The 14,951-nt window shown below is 46.5% G+C and overlaps 1 long non-coding RNA gene and 1 other non-coding gene across 2 annotated transcripts in view; both read left to right on the top strand.

Moving 5' to 3' along the window:
- Positions 1-14,496, top strand: part of LOC142260691 (uncharacterized) — a 69,771-nt gene extending 55,275 nt beyond the window's left edge. The window contains exons 4-5 of the long non-coding RNA XR_012728682.1: positions 5,810-5,860; positions 12,918-14,496. This is a non-coding gene — a long non-coding RNA (uncharacterized LOC142260691). The remainder of the gene's footprint in view (positions 1-5,809; positions 5,861-12,917) is intronic.
- LOC142260694 (5.8S ribosomal RNA) lies at positions 153-306 on the top strand. Its single transcript, XR_012728685.1, has one exon. It is a non-coding gene; the product is annotated as a 5.8S ribosomal RNA (ribosomal RNA).
- Positions 14,497-14,951: the final 455 nt, after the last annotated feature.

Here is a 14,951-nt window from a genome sequence, read left to right as displayed (position 1 = left end):
TGTTACCCTCCCCGTCAGAGGTAGGGACGGCGGAGGCCGAGCGCCCGGGACAACAGAGCCCCCTTCCTGAGCGGAACACCCCCCGTCCCATGTCTGTTTTTTTACGCCTTTGCGGCCGACCAACGTTATCCAGAGAAAAAAAAAACAAGCGAGACTCTTAACGGTGGATCACTCGGCTCGTGTGTCGATGAAGAACGCAGCTAGCTGCGAGAATTAGTGTGAATTGCAGGACACATTGATCATCGACACTTCGAACGCACCTTGCGGCCCCGGGTTGCTCCCGGGGCTACGCCTGTATGAGGGTCGCCCCTCCGTCGATCGCCTCCGCGGCGCTGCTGGGATTCAGAAGGAAGAGGAAGGGGGGTCCCAGACCTCTCCCCCGTCTCCTTGCGTCCCGCTAAAGCCAGACCTGCCCCCGCCCCGGGAATCGGGAGAGCGCGGCGAGGCTGTCTGTGGCAACACAGGGCTGCCTCCGGTCACTCCCCCCCGTAAGACGGCGAGGGCGGAACGGCGTGATCCGTGGAGAAAAGAGGCTGAAGGGATAGAAAACGACCGCCCGACGTGACGCGTCGTTTCTCTTTCCCGCCCGGCCTCCGCCATCTCCGGGACTCTGACTCGACTAAAGACCTCAGATCAGACGTGGCGACCCGCTGAATTTAAGCATATTACTAAGCGGAGGAAAAGAAACTAACCAGGATTCCCTCAGTAACGGCGAGTGAAGAGGGAAGAGCCCAGCGCCGAATCCCCGTCTGCCCGGCGGGAAATGTGGCGTACGGGAGACCGGACCACGCCGGCGTCGCTCAAGAGCCCGAGTCCTTCTAATACTGGCCCTAGCCCGCGGACGGTGGTAGGCCGGTAGCGGCCCCTGGCACGGCGGGACCAGGTTTCCCCGGAGTCGGGTTATGAATGCAGCCCAAAGCGGGTGGTAAACTCCATCTAAGGCTAAATACCGGCGCGAGACCGATAGCGGACAAGTACCGTGAGGGAAAGTTGAAAAGAACATTGAAGAGAGAGTTCAAGAGGGCGTGAAACCACTAAGACGTAAACGGGTGGGGTCCGTGCGGTCCGCCCGGAGGATTCAGCCAGGCGGGCTCTGGTCGGCTGTCCCGGGTTCCCGCGCTACTTCCCACCCCGGCTCGCCTGGCGGGCCACCTTCACCCGTCCCCTCTCGGGGGGGCGGGGTGGGTGCCGCCGGCCACAGGCGAAGGGGGCGGACTAGGCCCGGGCGGCTCCGGTCCCCGCAGAGTGCATTTCCTCCGCGACGGTGCACCGCGACCGGCTCCGGGTCGGCTGTGAAGGCCTCAGGGGCGGAAGGTGGCCGAGCGGTTGCGCTTGTGCTCTCGGGCACGGGGCTCACGCCCTCCCGGCGTTACATCCCCCTCTCGGCAGAAGTAGTCGCCCGGGGCTGAGGGAGACGACCGCCTCGGCGACCTCTTCCGGAACCGCTCTGCCCTCCCCATCCCCCCGTCGCCCGGACGGCGCGTCTCCCTCTCTGGGGGGAGGCTGTCGGTCGGAGGCAGTGGTTCCGCGGGGGGGAAGCGGGGCTCGGCGACGGAGGAAGGGGGCCCCCCGCTCCCGGCGCCGTGCCGTCGCTGCAGGAGGGCTTGCCGACTCCCCCCCTTAGGGGGGGAGGCGGTCGCCAGGTGTCCGCGGCGATGTCGGCGACCCACCCGGCCTGTCTTGAAACACGGACCAAGGAGTCTAACGCACTCGCGAGTCCGAGGGCTCGACGCGAAACCCCGTGGCGCAATGAAGGTGAAGGCCGGGGCGCCCCGGCCGAGGTGGGATCCCGCCGCTCGCTCCGGGGGTTTACTAAGGCGGGCGCACCACCAGCCCGCTTCGCCCGCTCCGTCGGGGAGGTGGAGCACGAGCGCGCGCGATAGGACCCGAAAGATGGTGAACTATGCCCGGGCAGGACGAAGCCAGAGGAAACTCTGGTGGAGTTCCGCAGCGGTCCTGACGTGCAAATCGGTCGTCTAACCTGGGTATAGGGGCAAAAGACTAATCGAACCATCTAGTAGCTGGTTCCCTCCGAAGTTTCCCTCAGGATAGCTGGCACACTCCAGAGACCCAGTTTTATCCGGTAAAGCGAATGATTAGAGGTCTTGGGGCCGAAACGATCTCAACCTATTCTCAAACTTTAAATGGATAAGAAGCCCGGCTCACTGGCCTGGAGCCGGGCGTGGAATGCGCGCGCCCAGTGGGCCACTTTTGGTAAGCAGAACTGGCGATTCAGGATGAACCGAACGCCGGGTTAAGGCGCCCGATGCCGACGCTCATCAGACTCCAGAAAAGGTGTTGGTTGATATAGACAGTAGGACGGTGGCCATGGAAGTCGGAATCCGCTAAGGAGTGTGTAACAGCTCACCTGCCGAATCAACTAGCCCTGAAAATGGATGGCGCTGGAGCGTCGGGCCCATACCCGGCCGTCGCCGGCAGTCGACGCCCGAGGAGGCTAGGCTGCGACGAGTAGGAGGGCCGTTGCGGTGAGCACTGAAGTCCCGGGCGAGGGCCCGGACGGAGCCGCCGCGGGTGCAGATCTTGGTGGTAGTAGCAAATATTCAAATGAGAACTTTGAAGGCCGAAGTGGAGAAGGGTTCCATGTGAACTGCAGTTGAACATGGGTCAGTCGGTCCTAAGCGATCGGCGAGCGCCGTTCCGAAGGGACGGGCGATGGCCTCCGTCGCCCTCGGCCGATCGAAAGGGAGTCTGGTTCAGATCCCTCAACCCAGAGCGGCGGAGACGGGCGCCCCGCCGCCTTCCCCCTCCCCCCGAAACAAAGGGGGAGGGGGTGGCATGGGCGCCCAGAGCAGCAACACAAACGATCCCGGAGAAGCCGGCGGGAGCCCCGGGAAGAGTTCTCTTTCCTTTGTGAGAGGCAGGGCGCCCTGGAACGGGTTCGCCCCGAGAGAGGGGTCCAAGCCTTGGAAAGCGTCGCGGTTCCGGCGGCGTCTGGTGAGCTCTCGCTGGCCCTTGAAAATCCGGGGGAGTTGGTGTAAATCTCGCCCTGGGCCGTACCCATATCCGCAGCAGGTCTCCAAGGTGAAGAACCTCTGGCATGTTGGAACAATGTAGGTAAGGGAAGTCGGCAAGTCAGATCTGTAACTTCGGGATAAGGATTGGCTCTAAGGGCTGGGCCGGTCGGGCCCGTCCGCTCCCTCCACGCGACCTCCGGCCTGCCCTCAGCCGCCCGCTCCCCGTCCTCCGTGCTGGGCCTGCGAGGGCCCACGCGTGGGGCGTCGAGCGGGGACGGGCGGCCGGCTAGGCACAGTCGGGCGGGGGGGTCCAGGCGGGCGGCGGTGACGACTCTGACCCTGCCGACACATTGTAAGATATATTGTAGCGTGTAAAGCAGGCTTTACTGGTTGCTATGGGAATCTGAGTGGTATCTAGGGTCCATTGGTCGTCTTGTAAACAAACCAGCGCAGATGGTCAGTGAACACGTTATCCTCAGCGACCAATCACCTCACTGCTTTCACTTTCTCACCAGCCCTGTAGTTAAGGCAGTTGAAATCTGATCGGTTGCCATGGTACCTTCCTCCATATTCTCTATTATAGATGGAAAGAGGAGAGACCTGCTCCACCATGATATCGTAAGGGCGCACACAGAGTCGGGACCAACCCCAGAGACCACTGCACCCCAAATTCAGAACTATCCCGCTGGAGCTGGGCCCCTCCAAACCCCCTCTCTTGTTTACCTTATATCTTATGAACGTCACACACACAGGCCTCCGACCCGTCACAGCTGCCATAGCCATCGCTTCTTCTAGAAGTCGTCACCTCACCCCGCCGTCCATTGGAGTCGGGCACACTCATTTTGTAACCCTCTTTTGCTCCTGTAGCAGAAGCTCTTAAGGGTCACCCATACTGGCGAAAAAAAATCAAAAATTGCAAAAACGTGTTCCAAATTGGGCAAAAACATCCCGCCTCTTGTTATGTGGTGATATCGGTGATGACTGAGACAGTCCCCGACATATTACCTTACTGATGTGAGGGATACAGCGGCACAGAAATATCGGTGACCCACAGGTGCCGCCAAAATGGCTCCCATCCATCAAGGTCCTATTCAGATGCCAGTGCGCTTTCTCTGGCAGTTGATGCTCATTTTGGATGTGACCAATGCCACAAAAGTAGTAAATTGTCAACAAATCTCTCAAAAAATGCAAAAAAGATGCAAATTACAAAATAAGTATGGTAATTTGCAGAAGACCGCACATTGGGCAAAACCTAGGACCTCCAATTATATGGTGACATTGGTGATGGCTGAGAGTCCCTGACATAACGCTTGCCATTAGTTTGGCAGGAGATGCAGATTTGGTGCTGAAATTTATACACCAAATTACTGCACAAAATCTGCACAGAAAAACACATGTTTTGGCAGGAAAAAAGTAGCTGAAAAAAAACACTCTTTTTATTGCATTTGCACGTTTTTTCACATGCTTTTTTCCATGCGTTATTTAGTCATAGCGACTGCAGGGGTTCAGGCACTCGCGATCGCCGCCAGGTCTCCGAGTGATTTTACAGCTGGGACCCGACTCTCGCTGCCAGGAGCAATGCCTGCGCCGCTCACAGCAGTATGATCGCAGCATTCAGGAGGCAGGGAGAGGAATCGCTTAACTCTCCCTGGCGATCAGGTCCCTGTAATGCGATCACAGGAACCCAATCGCTGCCATGGTAACCCTGGGTTGTCACCATGATGACCCCGGGTTACCGAGGTATGGATCGCCTCACAGACCAGGCTACCTATGTCAACGGAGTTCCCTGAAGCAAAGTCCCGCCGTAAAGACCGCAAGATGAGAAAATGTCTGCTAACACTGGCTCTGTGGACTAGATGCAGGGACCCTGGTGACATCACATGGTGACCCAAGTTCATGCCATTGGATTTGCAGGAAATCCCAGTGATACGCTGGCATGAACTCGATTCACCTTGTGACTTTACCGGACTTCCCTGGAACAAGGTCCTACAGTAAAGACCGGGAGAAGAGGAAATGGCTGTAGGGAACCGCAGTGGCGTCAAAAAAGCACACAAAAACGCACAAAAAAGCATGCGTTTTTTCCTACATTTTTCACTGACTCCATTGAAGTCAATTGGTGATAAAAAGTAGGAAAAAACGCAGAAACAATTGACATGCTGCTTCTTTTTTCAGCATCAAAAACGGCAAGGAAATAAGAAGCAACATGTGCACAGCAAGTCAGGATTCTCATAGACTTTGCTGGGATGATTTTATTTGCTTTTATTAATTAAAACAAGCAAGGAAAAAGCATGAAAAATGCAACGTAGGGTAGTTTCTCAAATCCAGATGATGGATATCACAACCGTAACATGTGTATCCAGCACCAATCTCTACAGTCCATTCATAGGCACCAGGACCCGGCTGCAGAAACGGATCTTCTCCCTTTACTTCACAGCACCAACTCACTGACCAAACGTGTGGCTTATTGTCCTCCCTCTCCTGGGTTCAGACCAATTGATGGGCAGAAGTGCTCATACCTGCCCCCTTAGACATTTGTTTTTCCTGTACCTTCAAGTATGAAGGAGGACAGTCTCTGGCCAGTTTGCAGGATTGTGTATTAGGGAGGCCCCTTGCAAGGGAACAATAGACACGCAAGCCCCCCAGACAATGAATCCTACTTCAAGCCTGATTACATTAAGGTCCATGGAGGCCAACTAGGAAAAACACATTTATTTACAACCCCTTCCCCCTTCAAATTGTGTACCTTGAACTGACGAGCAAGCAATCTCAAATAAAAATTCTATAACAACAAGAGTGATGTAACCGGCTCATCTGATTTCCTTTGTGTCTTTCAGACCAGCATCAGTATGCAAAAGCGGAATTTTCAGAGTGAGGGGCTTAATAAGGTAATGTCCCCCACTATGATGTATGGGGTGTATGAATCTTCTGGGTATTCCCATATGTAAACATTGACTTTTTACATTTTAATAGTAACGGATTGTTAAACCCTGAATAGTCCAATCCTGTAGTGATGATAATAAACAGTCAATGATAGAAATAAGTCTGTGGGGTCAGACTGCTCAGGGTCTAATTGTGGTCTGTTACCATGGTGACACAGTTTTGCCTAGGATCTGTAGTTAAAAAAAACGGTAAACTTTTTCTTTTTTCATTTTCGTGTCATAGGGAAAGTAAAAAAAAAAAAAAAAATCTGTTGTGTGGGTGTACGTGGCCTCATGAGAAAACTAAATATTTGGGGTCTTTATGATTTTTTGGGAGTTTCCATCGATTGTTTGCATCTCCAGTGAGCTGGGACTTCTCGTCAAGGTTTGGTCATGGTTATCCTGGCTTACTTCATCTCACAACTCACCATGAGTAAAAGAGATCTCATACTTGAACGATCAGAGGAACAAAGCAATGGCCCAGTGTCACGAGTGGCAGACAGTCCTGTGGTGTCCGTCAATAGAAGGTTAGAGCGTTTGGCTGTGCAAAATGCTCTCCGATTTGCTATTATGCTGTCTGTCCGTATTCAGTGTACTAGGCATCCCCTTTGCTGGGTTTTTATCCTTTTCCCTTTAGGACCCTGCGGATCTCCTCTTCCCTTCAGCTGCTAATCATCTGTATTTCCCCTTGGATTTACATACTCAAATTTTCCCTGGACTTGTGCTGGTGATATTCAGTTCCTTCACAAGCTCTGGATGCAAGCAGGCGGCTGGCAGTGATCTGTAGGATCATTGCTGCTCTTTACTGAATGTCTTACTGAGTCGTCTACAGATAAGTAGTTTGTGGTTTTTACCTTATTTGGTATTCCTGTGTTTTCTTTAGCGCCTAGTGGGGTTGAAAGACCTCATCCCACCCGCTCCCTACCTAGGGCCCAGATACAGGGTCAGCCTAGAGTCAGGTATCCTGCTCAGCGCATAGGTGCGGATCCTATCTAGGGTGGTGAGGGAACTTGGAGACCAGTGGTAGGCTTGGTCAGGGGTCACCATCTCCTCCCTCCCTAGACACAGGGTTTCCCTTCCCTTTCACCATTCGCTTGGTACTTCCCGTACCTAGTGTGACACCCGGGCCCATGAGCCTGGGATCTGATCAAACTTTGAGGTGAACCCATCACTGTGGAGCCATTCACTTATCATCAGGGTCTATTACGTATTTGATACCAAGATAAAATATTTGATTATGAGCATTTCAGTGTAAGGCTAGGACCCCTAGAGTGATGGTAAAACCCCACTTTTAGTAGGACTTTCCCAAAAGTGAAAATACTATGATTTGTCATCTTTACTTCAGTTTATCTTCACTTCGCTGCAAGCTAAGAACTAACACTACTTTAAATTGAACTTGTCACTTTTCATTTATATGTAATTTTTTTCTACATGGTGTAAATGCCGCTGTTCTCCTGAATCCAGCATTATTTTTCTTTAGTTCCTGCTCCTCTATGTTCCTAAGATATGGTCTCCTCTTCTAGTCTTTTGATCCTCATGGCGTGGTCCTCTGCTCTTCTGTGGGCGTCTCCTCGATCACCACACCCACTTGTATGAAAAAGACTAGAAGTACATATAGCAATGAAGAGGCCATATCTCCGGAACGGAGAGGGCTGGGAACAAGGGAAAAACATCGCCGGATTCAGGAGAACGGCGGCTTTAACAGCAGGTAAAGAAGTTGCATATTTACATCAAGTGACAGGTGTGTTATATATAACTGTTCAGGATCTGGCAGAATTTTGAATTCAGCTCTGGAGCTTAAGTCATGACTTTAAAGAAAGAGATTTATAATTTTCCAAACTAATATATTGAAATAAGAAACTCCAGCACTCCGCTATTACAGCAGTCCAGAAATCAGCACACACCTGATCCTGCACGGAATGTCCAAGGCAATGGTTTCAATTGTAGAAAGAAGAAAAAAAATCCAGCGGATCACAGGCTTTTTAGTACAAGGAACTTACGTCTTTATTGCTTCATTTAAAAAAAATTTCCACAGCGCAGGTAGGATCCACAGACAAGGTATCTATATCATCAGTTTATCCAACATGTTTCGACCCAGAGAGTGGTCATATAGTCTTATTCATGGATGTTTTAGAGTAGGTACTGATACCTCTATATAGCTTACTAGAACTCCCATCATGCAAGTGGTTTCTAATTAGGATAATCATCCCACACATTTAACAAAGACTTGTGCACAGATAGGAAATTCTAGTGCTATAATTCACAGATACATAAAACACAAACAATATTATTCATATTGTCATAAACATTAAAACCATTTTTACATGAATAATTTAATTATAATGGACAATCATGTCCTACCTTATATTCATACCATGTGGAATGCGAATATTTAACTTAAATATCCAAAAGGATTCTCTATTTAGAACTTTACGTTGGAAGTCTCCCCCTCTGGCCATTTGTTGAACTTTTTTTATCGCTCTAAATTTAAGACCAGTGGTATTACCGCCATGACACAAAGTAAAATGCCTAGAGACCGCTGAAAAATATAACCCGTATACCATTCAAATTAACGAGTTCTTGTTTCTATCTATAAAATATTTACTAACGCATAACTATTTTCTTTTTGATGATAAATTTTGTATACAGAAACTGGGCGTTAGCATGGGGGGGAAATTGTCCCCCTCATTAGCAAATATAGTGGCTGCTATTTGGGAAGAGCAGAACATCATTAATATTGATAATCCTTTTAAAAATAATATAATCCTTTATGGACGCTATATAGATGATATAGTTATTATTTGGGATGGAGATTCCTGTTCTTGTAACCAGTTTATAGAATACATCAATAAAAATCAATTTAATCTAAAATTTAGATATAATCTACAAAAAAAGAAATATGTTTTTTGGATGTTATTTTCACTGGACACATAGAAAATGGGTCTATTGAAATAAGTCCGTATAGAAAACCTTCCAATAATAATGATATTCTGCATGCAAGCTCATGTCATCCTCACCATATAAAAAATAATATTCCAATAGGAGAGATGATACGAACCAAACGTAACTGTAGCAATCTGTATAAATTTGAAAAAGAAAAAAATATGGTATGGAAATGGCTATATGAAAGTGGATATCCAGATTGGACACTCATTAGAGCTATAGACAGAGTGGATAAAATAGCTACAGGAATTATTGAAAAATAAAAATAAAAGGAATCAAAAGTATACAGGCAGTCAGTTTAATAATGTAGCAGTGACCTTCTCAACTAGATATAGTCCGCAATTTTTTAGAATCACTCAGATAATAAAATAGTATTTGCCAATTCTTCATCAGAATTCTACTTTTTCTAAATTAATAAATACACAGTCAATTAGGTTTGTATCTAAAAGAGCAGTAACTTTGGCTAATATTTTATCTCCAAGTTTTTTTTCACGAAAAACAATAAATAATGAATGCACATGGCTATTATATAAAGGTTTTTACAAATGTGGCCATATTCTTTGTAAAGTTTGCAATTTTGTGGATAGGGGAGATACATTTACCTCTTTTTCAACAGGAATACAATATAAAATTCAGAGACATTTAAATTGTACAACCGAAGGTGTAATATATTTAATTGACTGCACAATATGCCTTAAACAGTATGTAGGCTGTACGGTCGGACCGCTGAAGAACCGCATCAGACGCCATATCTCAGATATAGGTAAAACACACTTATGCGGTTCTTCAGCGGTCTCTAGGCATTTTACTTTGTGGCATGGCGGTAATACCTCTGGTCTTAAATTTAGAGCGATAGAAAAAGTTCAACAAATGGCCAGAGGGGGAGACTTCCAACGTAAAGTTCTAAATAGAGAATCCTTTTGGATATTTAAGTTAAATACTCGCATTCCACATGGTATGAATATAAGGCAGGACATGATTGTCCATTATAATTAAATTATTCATGTAAAAATGGTTTTAATGTTTATGACAATATGAATAATATTGTTTTTTTATGTGTTTTATGTATCTGTGAATTATAGCACTAGAATTTCCTATCTGTGCACAAGTCTTTGTTACATGTGTAGGATAATTATCCTAATTAGAAACCACTTGCATGATGGGAGTTCTAGTAAGCTATATAGAGGTATCAGTACCTACTCTAAAACATCCATGAATAAGACTATATGACCACTCTCTGGGTCGAAACATGTTGGATAAACTGATGATATAGATACCTTGTCTGTGGATCCCACCTGCGTTGTGGAAACTTTTTAAATGAAGCAATAAAGACGTAAGTTCATTTTATATAAAAAAGCCTGTGATCCGCTGGATTTTTTTCTTCTTTCTACAATTGAAACCATTGCATTAGATGTTCCGTGCAGGATCAGGTGTGTGCTGATTTCTGGACTGCTATAATAGCGGAGTACTGGAGTTTCTTGCTTCAATATATATGCTAAAGGCTTTTTTCCGTGCACCCACCACAGATATTTTTTTCTTCTATCTATTATTGATGTTGTGCTCCACGGTGTGTTACACATAGCCCCCCTGCGGAATCAGAATTTTTTTTTAACTCCTTGGCATGTTATGCACTGTTGCAAATCCTTCCAATTTAAAAAAAAAAAATAATAGCTGTTGGGAGTACCTTCTGATGCTGTGCTCCATAGTGTCTGAACCTTTCCCCCCTGGGGAAACTGAATTATTTTAAATCCTCGGTGTTAGCTAGTGGAATAAAGCCTGAGTTCCAGAGTGAAGAACTGTCACTTCCACAGTGCTGCATGCTTTACAAACTGCGGTCTAGGAAGCAGGCGATGATGCCTCCTTCTGCCAACCTGATTTTGGCCAGATGCAATCATCATCATTGACATCAGCTTCGATGTCCCAGCGTGGCGTTTATTTGTCCATAAAACAGACATTACTGAAAAATGTTAATAGAATTTGAATAGAGGGCCGCTGGAGCCAGTGGTGTTGGTGGAGGGGGTGGGTCAGGCCAACACTCAAATAGCCACATTGGCAATAGTACTGTAAAGTGTTATGGAGTACGCATTCCAACTTTCACACTAATGACATAGGGGACGAAGAAAGCTATAAATGACTGCCATCCCTCCCCACTGCATGTTACAGGGCCCACCTGAGAGCCCTAAGAAGTCTGAGATTTTGATTTTGGAGCAAGCATATGATAAGGGCATAATACCGAAAAAATTCCTGGATACTATAAAGGGACTTCATCCACGACTCCTAGCACTTTACCTGATCCCAAAAATACACAAGGACCCAGCAAACCCCCCTGGCAGACCCATTATATCGGGCAATGGTAGCCTGATAGAATTGGTCTGTCAGGTTATTGATTTTTATTTGAAACCGTTGGTCTGTGAATTACCATCTTATATTCAGGATACCACTGCCGCCCTGAGACGATTAGATGGTATTCACCTTGAAGATAACATGCTGTTGGTGTCGGCAGATATAGAGTCTCTATATACTTCCATTAGACACCAGGATGGTCTCAGGGCGGTTTCATGGTACCTGAAGGCTAGTAACATCTCGCGACCAACGGTTGATTTAATACTCATTTTGTTAGAATTTATTTTGACGCATAATATTTTTACGTTTAACGGTATGATTTTTTTACAGACGCAGGGAACTGCCATGGGGGCTTGCTGTGCGCCCTCCTATGCCAATCTTTTCTTGGGGGCATGGGAGCGGCAAATTTTTGTGGATGACAACAACTTATGTACACATCAGGTCCAAAATTGGGTCAGGTATATTGATGACGTTCTGTTCATCTGGGAGGGTCATCTCAGTGGTCTCCAGGAATTTATGCAATGTTTAAATCAGAACGATTTGAACATTAAACTTACCTTTGAATATGGGCGCACCATAAATTTTTTAGATCTAAGGATTGTTGCATCGTCTAATGGCTTGTTGTCTACACAAGTGTATCGTAAGACTACGGCTACCAATTCATTGTTGTTGGCATCCTCTGCTCACCCTAAAAGTACCATCCAGGGGATTCCCAGTAGCCAGTTCCTTAGAATAAGGAGGATTTGTTCGGATGATGCCAGCTTCATGACTCATTCGGAGGAACTGGCACATAGATTTGAGACTAGAGGTTATAGTCGGAGAGTCATCAGACATGGGTTTAAAAGGGCAATGAAATCGACCAGAAACTCCCTTCTCTTTTCTAATGTTGTAAAGGACAGCAACAAGAATGAACCAACGGTGCGTCTCATTACAACTTATAACAGTAGATGGGATGAGTTGAAAAAGATTGTTCATAAACATTGGAATATCCTTATGACGGATCCAAGTTTAAGATCAATTCTCCCATCGCGGCCGTCTTTGGTGGCTAAGCGTGCTAAAAATCTGAGAGACATGTTGGTTCACAGCCACTATGAACCATCTCGGGTAAGCACGCTTGGTCAACCGCTGTTTGGTTTCTTCCCTTGTGGCCTATGCAAGGTGTGTGCCAACCTTGTGAAGGCAAAAAGATTCCATAACTTTGATGGATCTCGTGAGTTCGAGATCAGACAAAGAATCACGTGTTCATCAAGGGGGGTCATTTACAGGGCTGAATGTCCTTGCAAAAAAGTATACATTGGTCTGACCACGAGGGAGTTAAAGATTAGGGTTCGCGAGCATTGTCTAGACATAGAGAAGGCTAAAGGCATTGATGATGTAAGTCTTTTGAAAACTATCCCTAGGCATTTTAAGAACTTTCATTCTTGCAATCCTACCATGTTGAAAGTCAAGGGTATAGATATGATCTCTATGGGAACAAGAGGGGGGGACCTGGGCAGGCTTCTTGCCCAGGTCGAAAGCAAATGGATTTATAGATTGGGAACCCTGGCCCCCAATGGTTTGAACGAGAATATGGGATTCTCAGCGTTCCTGTAAGGTGATTAGGTGGCCTTTCAATGCATTTGGGTCTGCTTTTGGTTTTGTCATTATGACCTTTTGATGCGTATCAATGGCTATACCTGGTTTTAGTTAGGTGTATGTGGTGGGTGTTTTATGTAATTTTAATTGTCTGTTTTTTTAGTTCATTAGGTTACCTATGTCTGGCTTCTGTCTATTTTTGGAGCATATTCTTCTACATCAGCGCCTTGGAGTTCAATGGGCTATGGCGTCCATCTAAAGAAATGAAGAGGATCCTGTTTTTATGGACTATAACTACTGATTTGGGCTCTTATGTCTCATAGGACGTAATGGTGTTACTATATATCTGAGTATGCACCAAAAAGTGGTGGAGGTGGTCGAATGCTTTTTGTGGGCAAACGGGGAGAGTCCTTTGTAATCTGTACTGTATATAGCAATAAATGTCTTTTGATATAAATTCTGTCAATTTTCTGATAAGGATGTTATAACATGGCGAGGATGGTTGAACACTGCCTATAAAATTTATATACCTACATATCTATGTATGCACTACAAAGTGGCGGAGGTAGCCGAGTGCCCTCCGTGGGTATCCATGGATATAGTGATGTTATGACATGATGAGGATGGTTGGACGCTGCCTATAAAATTTATATCTTCCTAAAATTGCATTATGTTTTTTAGAACATGCTTACTGATGCAGTGTTTGCTCTTATTCCTTGCCATGACTGTGTGCTATTCATAATGTTGTAATATATACGGACCCCGTGTAACATAAGGTGGTTTGTTGAAAGCCCATTTAGATTTAGAACACTTCCTGTTTGTTTCTATGTGTGTGAATCCACCTAGTGCGCATGCCTGCTGAACTGCTCGCTCGCTTCCAAAACCGCGTCTGAAAGCGTCCCGTGGTTTCCATGGTTCCATTATCACATGGGCCGTGACGTCACGGGGCACGTGATCGCGGTATATGGGAAGCGTATTCCATTAGCGGTGGTGGTAACAGTTGTCATGCGCCACATCCTTAGGTGGTTTCATTTACGTTTAGCTGATCACATGATCTTAAAGCTCATCTCCATTGGCTGTTCCAGCCTTTTTAACCAACCTGCCCCTCACCTCTGGCACGCTCCTTGAGAAAGCAACTGCGAAACACGTGTCGGAGTGTGAGGGCCGCGGCAGGATATTTTCAGGTGATGTAATCGTTATTTGCACTTTTAATGTACCTGTCATTTACCGTCTTGCCTGTTTAAGTCTACCTGCATTTCCACTCCCCCTCCCCCTCTTGGTATCTACTCAGTTGCATGTGCCTGGCATGTATTATGCTTCATTAAGCTGTACTTTTGTTCACCTTACTTGTTTTGGTGAACGCTATATCGCATAGATAGTTCCAACTTGGAAGGTTGCCCCACTTAGGGGTGTGACTGATATTAGCATGATTCATGTATATGCCATGCGCGGACAATGTGTGGATCTGGATGGGTGAGGGGCAGTAAGTGGATTTTCACTGCAGGTGGAATACTTCATTGCTACACTCTGTGTTCTGCACATGGTTGTTGATTAACATTCACACACATGCTCTGCAGGTTGGTGGAATTCCATCTGCACAGCAATTTAGTAGTCATTTACTATAACCAATGAGCAGCGCAGGATATCGCAATTTTCAACATTTAGTCTAACAGGTATGCCGGTGTAGGTGTATAATTTTGGTCACCTGAAAAACCATTAATCTTTGGTAACTTTTCCTGACTGTGTCCCTCTCTGTTCACGGTACCTTTTGTCTGTTTTAAACTTTTTTAATCAATATTAATAAAGGTGTCTTTTTTTACTGTCTTTCGTGTCACTCGTATATGTGGGTGTCCATTGACATTCATGGTTGTGTGTAACACCAGTGACTATGTAAGGGGAATACATGAAATAGCAGAAACTGCTGTGTGAATACTGACTTGAAAAATTCAATAGCTACATGCAAGAGTGAATATGTGAAAAATGGAATCTGCATTACTGCCATGAACATATGAATCAAGAGAAATTTAGCTACTGAATTGATCAATGCAATAGAGCCCCAACACTACGCCAAAGTATTTCTCTACGTTGGGGTCCCTAGCTTGTGTGTGTCCTCTCATGCAGTTAAAAAACCTACCGTGTATGGGAAGCTGAGACCCAGGCTATATGCGTATGATATGGATTGGCAATAGGTGTGGTT

The sequence above is a fragment of the Anomaloglossus baeobatrachus genome, unplaced genomic scaffold (assembly GCF_048569485.1).
Source record: "Anomaloglossus baeobatrachus isolate aAnoBae1 unplaced genomic scaffold, aAnoBae1.hap1 Scaffold_165, whole genome shotgun sequence".
Classification (NCBI taxonomy): Eukaryota; Metazoa; Chordata; class Amphibia; order Anura; family Aromobatidae; genus Anomaloglossus; species Anomaloglossus baeobatrachus.
Note: the sequence above shows the minus strand (reverse complement) of the source record. Positions and strands in the feature narration are given on the sequence as shown.